A 6,336-nucleotide genomic window follows, 5' to 3' on the forward strand; every position below is an offset into this window, starting at 1 on the left:
GAGTCTAGAGCCACCACTGGGGGGGCGTCCCACTCCCACTGAAGGTGCCGTTAGAACAGTTGGTAAAGATATAGTTTGCTGGTGGTGTCACAACCCTGGACATGTAGCCGCCAGGTGTCAAATATCCCCTGAGCCCATGGACTGCAGCCTAGGCAGGCGGGTCTCCTATTATGTCTATCCAGCCTGTAGCGTGGACTGTCGACCCGGTGAGGGGCCGCAGGCGTGTTCAGTGTCCATTAATGGAGTAAAAGTGCTTGGGCTGTTGGACTCCGGGAGTCTGGTGACCTTGATCAGAGCATCCCTTCCCCACCAGTTGATCCCTTCCAAAACCCTGGGCGTTCGGTGCATCCATGGTGACGCCAAGGACTATCCCGTGGCCATAGTAACAGTGGGGACAGACTGTGGTGCCCAGTCCCATGAAGTCGGGGTAGTAAAGGACCTGATACATCCCGTCATATTGGGCCGTGATTTTTCCTTATTCTGGGACTTGTGGGGGAAGGGAACTGGACTAAGTAGCATGGGGAAAAGCCAGGTCCTTGAAGAAGAACCCCGGACGAAGTCTCAGATGGAGGAGTTCCCACTGTGCGTCCTTGTCGGTGATGAGGATGAGATGGTGACCGAGGAGGCCGACCTCCCTGCGTTAGATATGTCCAGAGAGAACTTTTGGACTGCTCAAGTTCGAGACCTGACCTTAAAAGGGGTGTTCCTACCAGGTTACTGTATGTAATGGGGTTGCCCAAGAGCCGGGGGCCGACACCAGATTCCCCCACTTTGCAGTGCAGGGGGAGTTGCTATATCGGGTGGCCAAACTGAGGGGCGGTGAGATAGTGGAACAGCTGTTAGTGCCGGGGCCATACAGACGGCGGGTGCTACATATGGCCCATTCACATGTTCTGCGGGGACACCTAGGGGTCGAGAAAACTCAGGAGAGGATATTGAGAAGGTTTTATTGGCCAGGGTGTTATCGAAAAGTTCAAAACTATTGTAGGTCCTGCCCCACCTGCCAAATAACCGCTCCCTCCTCCCACTTCCGTAGCCCCTTAGTCCCACTACCTGTGATAGAGGTTCCCTTTGAGAGGATTGCCATGGACCTCGTGGGCCCCTTAGTTAAATCAGCTCGGGGCCACCAATATATCCTGGTCGTCATGGACTATGCGACTCGGTATCCGGAAGCGGTTCCCCTAAGGAACATGTCCAGTAAAAGTATAGCCCGAGAGCTGGTCCATATTTTTGCTCGGACAGGTCTACCAAAAGAGATTCTGACAGACCAAGGAACCCCCTTCATGAGCAAGGTGATGAAGGAGCTTTGCAGAGTCCTTCAGATAACTCAGCTTCGGACCTCGGTTTATCATCCACAGATGGCCGGCCTAGTAGAACGCTTCAACAAGACCTTAAAGGCGATGCTCAAGAAGGTTGTTGAAATGGATGGGCGAGACTGGGACTACCTGCTCCCATTTCTGCTTTTCTCGGTCAGAGAAGTTCCTCAAGCCTCCACTGGCTTCTCTCCATTTGAGCTCCTATATGGGCGGCATCCAAGAGGTCTCCTACACATCGCCAAGGAAACTTGGGAGGCTGAAGTCACACCACACCGGAGTATCATCGAACATGTCGCCCAGTTACAGGGGAGAATGTCAAAGGTGATGCCCATCGTGAAGGAACATCTCCTCCAGGCGCAGGAAGCCCAGGCGAGGGTCTATAACCGGTTGGCGAGACTAAGACAGTTCCAGCCCGGGGACCGTGTTTTGGTGCTGATCCCTACCGTTGAGAGCAAGTTCCTCGCCAAATGGCAAGGTCCATACGAGGTGGTGGAGAAAGTCAGCGAGGTTAATTATAAAGTCCACCATCCTGGCCGAAGAAAGCCGCATCAAATATATCATGTAAATTTGCTCAAGCCGTGGCGGGACCGTGAACCTGTGGAAACTCCTTGCCTGGGAGCCGCACCAGAAGGCAAGGTGGAGGAGGTCACTATTGCAGAGACTCTATCACCGGCCCAGAAGCAACAGTGTCGAGAATTACTACAGCGGAATCGGGAGCTGTTCTCAGAGTTGCCGGGGCATACTCAAGTGGTAGAGCATGATGTGCTGACAGAGCCGCACGTACGAGTGAATCTGAAGCGGTATCGGATTCCAGAAGGACGCCGGGAGGTGATCTCGGCCGAGGTGAAGAGGATGTTAGACCTCGGAGTAATAGAGGAGTCAAAGAGTGGGTGGTTGAGCCCAATCGTCCTCGTGCCGAAACCCAATGGAGAGTGGAGGTTTTGTAATGACTACTGCCGACTGAATGAGGTATCCAAGTGTGACGCGTACCCGATGCCCCGTGTCGACAAACTCATCGAGAGGCTTGGACCGGCAAGGTACATCACCACTCTTGACCTGACGAAGGGCTACTGGCAGATCCCCATGTCCCAAATGGCTGAGGAGAAGACGGCTTTCTCAACACCTGATGGGTGTTTTCAATACACGCAGATGCCATTCGGACTACAGGGGGCCCCAGCCACTTTCCAGGGGGCTATGGATCGGATCCTAGCCCCACATAAGAAGTATGCCGCAGCCTACCTCGACGACATTGAAGTCTTTAGCCCAGACTGGGCTAGTCACCTACCTAAACTACAGGCCGTTCTGGACGCGCTAAGGAAGGCAGGATTTACCATAAATCCGAGAAAGTGTGCCATCGGAAAGGAGGAGGTCAAGTACCTGGGCTATGTTGTTGGGAGAGGCGAAATAAAGCCGCAAATCAAGAAAGTGGAGGCAATTCAAACCTGGCCGCAACCACTCTCGAAGAAGCAGGTGAGAGCATTCCTGGGAATGGTGGGATACTACCGGAGGTTTATCCCGAATTTCGCTATGATTGCCGCGCCACTAACGAATCTTCTAAAAGGCACCAAATCAATCATGGTGAAATGGACGGAAGAAAGGGAGACCGCGTTTCAACAGTTGAAGCTAACACTGTGCAAGCAGCCGGTCCTGGTCTTCAAGAAAGAATTTGTAGTCCAGAGGGACGCTTCAGAGGTTGGTCTAGGGGCTGTACTCTCCCAAGAGATAAATGGGGAAGAACATCCCATTCTCTATCTAAGCCGAAAGCTGTCCTCCTGCGAGAAGAGCTACGCCATAGTAGAGAAAGAGTGTTTAGCCATAAAATGGGCCGTGGATACACTGAAATATTACCTACTAGGCCGGAAGTTTAAATTAGTATCAGACCATGCCCCGTTGAGATGGTTGAGGGAGAAGAGGGGTAAAAATGCCAGGGTAACTAGATGGTTCCTAGGACTTCAAGAGTTTAACTTTCACGTGGAGCATAGGCCCAGGAAGTTACATGGGAATGCAGATGCCCTCTCTAGGATTCCCTGCCTGGTGTCAGAAGGTGCCCAAACCCCCGGCTTTGGGCAGAGGGGGGGAATATGTGACAGTGTCACTGGTTTTATATGTGAGGGGAGGTATGTGTCACTCAGGATGCTCTCCTGTGTGAACTAAGACCTACTTTATTTTTCTGCCAGCATGTTATATGCTGGTAGATTTACTCTGTTAAAGGGTGTGCGGTTTTATGGGAATGGCAAAGAGGGCGGGACACCATTCCCCCTACCTCCCCTCAGGGTGGGGCTGAGCAATGTGTAAAAGCTCAGTCCTGTTTTTTTTCCCTGTGAAGTGTGGTCTGGAGAGGGAAGTCTCCAGACAGTATTGTGGAAGCTGCAGAGCTTGTTACCTGTGCAGTTTATGCTACCGAGATCGGGCGGAACCCGCTCAACTATGGATGGAGCTATACTTTGTTTTGTTTTTCCATTTAACCCAGAGGGGTCTTGTTTATTTTTTCTGCGAAACCCTGCACGAGTTTATGCCAGACAATAAACCAGCAGAAAGGTAACCTTAGAACGTGTGTCCTGAGTCTGCCTCCTGGAGAGCCGAGCGAGTCGTCTTGCCACAGTATATATATATTTTATTGTCTTTATCAATAAATGTTATATTTTATACTGCCCTAGTTCCTGTGTCACATATGTAGGTTATTATAGTTGCAGATACATGAACGTCTGATTATAGCACTATACTGACTTTGAGTAATTATCCAATAACTAGTGATCAGCAAATGATCTTTGGATAAGGGGTTAACCGAGCACGCTCAAGTATAACTGAGTATCTTTGGCGTGCTCGTATATCATGTTCGAGTCCCTGTGTCTGCATGATTTGCAGATGTTAGACAGCCTCAACACATGCAGGGATTCCCTGTTTATTGGGGAATCCTCACGTGTTGAAGCTGTTTAACAGCCGCAAATCATGCAGACACAGGGACTCGAACACAATATACGAGCACTCCGATGATACTCAGTTATGCTCGAGTGCGCTCTGTTAACCCCTTATCCGAGCACGTTCCCTCATCACTACCGATAACAAGATGCGGCCGGACAATCGCAGTAATGCCAGTAGAAAACATGGCTACAGCACTACAGTGTATGGCAGGCAATGCCCGAATGTATATTGGCCGTATAACAGACACAAGACATATGGGGCGCGGTCTAGAACTCCCCCGATACTCGTAATGGAGAGATAATCACCAGTATCTACATTACTGTGCTGGAGCTAGGAGAGGAATAATGGCGTTGTGTGAGGACTTCTCTGGGCTTCTGTCCTTCATCCTGCAGTCGTCTGAATGGATCTAATGTGGACGGGAACCAGCTAAGCCGCATTCTGTCCACAGCTGTTACCTCACTGTTCACACCACACAGAGACCCCAAAAGAGTCTCCGTGCTGAAGGGGTTAATGCCCAGTAATGGGGAATTTCCACATACCTCCACCTGCAGAGCCGCCACCACACATATGACTGTTCTGTGCGCACAGGACCTGTGATGAGGTCACAGGAGGGGAGGAGTCAGGGGTCACATGATCAGGGGCCTCAGTGGCTGCAGGACTCTGCTGTGCTGGTTGTCATGGTGCTGGATGAAGTTGTCTACTAGATAGATAAAGTGTCTCTCCATAACCAGGATTACACAGTAGTGAAGAAGACCTCTAGTGGGCGCTGTCAGGACCCTGTGTCTGAGGGATGGGGAAGACCCCTGAGCCCAATCACGGGGCCTCCACCTCACCTTCTGATACATGAGGACATCAATGACCAGAAGATCCTAGAACTCGCCTACAAGATGATTGAGCTGCTGACTGGAGAGGTGACACTGCTGGGAATGCTGGGACATTATACAGTAACGCTATGAAGGGATCGGGGGGGGTGACGGTATCATTGTATGTGTCAGGTTCCTATAAGGTGTCAGGATGTCGCCGTCTATTTCTCCATGGAGGAGTGGGAGTATTTAGAAAGACGCAAAGATCTGTACAAGGACGTCATGATGGAGGTTCCCCAGCCCCTCACATCACCAGGTAATAGACAGGACTAAATACACACGGCCTATAATTATCTGTATGTAAAAAATGAATTCAGTCTGTTATGCACACGCCCGGACTGACTGGCGTGTGCGTGATTAGTGATCCCACTGTACCATGAACCGAAGAGTGCCTGGAGGGGCATAACTAAGTATCAACCCGATCCGACCAAGGTCGCACGGCGGCCCAGTCGACTCCGTGCACCAGTGAGGAACCGAGCAGAGGGACCAGGTGCTACTCCAGGTCAGACCCCGGACACAGCTGTTGACCCACACTGGGGAATGCAGGGACAGGCAGGTTAGGCTGACATGCAGATAGGTGGGTATTGGCAGGCACGGCTGGTATGCAGACAGGTGGGTACTGGCAAGCACGGCTGGTATGCAGACAGGTGGGTACTGGCAAGCACGGCTGGTATCCAGACAGGTGGGTACTGGCAAGCACGGCTGGTATGCAGACAGGTGGTTACTGGCAAGCATGGCTGGTATGCAGACAGGTGGTTACTGGCAAGCACGGCTAGAGTGCAGACAGGGAGGTACTGGCAAGCACGGCTGGAGTGCAGACAGGGAGGTACTGGCAAGCTCGGCTGGCGTGCAGACAGGTGGATACTAGCAGGTTGGAGCGCAGGCTGGATAGGGTCCAGTACAGACTGGGATACAGGAACAGAGCCGCAGATGCGGTAGACAAGCAGAGTAAAGCGAAACCGCCGGAGCGGTGGACAAGGCAGAGCAGAGCGAAACCGCAGGTGCGGTGGACAAGGTAGCAGATCTGGTGAAGAAGAAGAAACTGCTGACTGTCCTGAAAATATGGGGACTGGACACCCCTTGTACCTTAGCAGTCCCCTAGGATACACCATGCAGGATCTCCAGACCTGAGCGGGCACTAGATCTCTTGGCTCTGGACGACCTGTGAGTAAACCAGTCAGCACCTGGAATGTGAACTTCTTCATGTGTAATGCTCCAATCTGGAGCTTAATTTG

At 51.7% G+C, this 6,336-nt stretch overlaps 1 protein-coding gene across 1 annotated transcript in view; it reads right to left on the bottom strand.

Annotated features, from left to right (window-relative positions):
- Nucleotides 1-4,876, bottom strand: part of LOC141197816 (uncharacterized) — a 63,741-nt gene extending 58,865 nt beyond the window's left edge. The window contains exon 1 of the mRNA XM_073662891.1: nucleotides 4,778-4,876. The gene's annotated coding sequence lies outside the window, so the exon portion shown is untranslated. The remainder of the gene's footprint in view (nucleotides 1-4,777) is intronic.
- Between the last annotated feature and the right edge of the window lie 1,460 nt (nucleotides 4,877-6,336).

The sequence above is a fragment of the Phyllobates terribilis genome, unplaced genomic scaffold, assembly GCF_046119375.1.
Source record: "Phyllobates terribilis strain yellow unplaced genomic scaffold, ASM4611937v1 Scaffold_88__1_contigs__length_6355796, whole genome shotgun sequence".
In the NCBI taxonomy this organism is placed as follows: Eukaryota; Metazoa; Chordata; class Amphibia; order Anura; family Dendrobatidae; genus Phyllobates; species Phyllobates terribilis.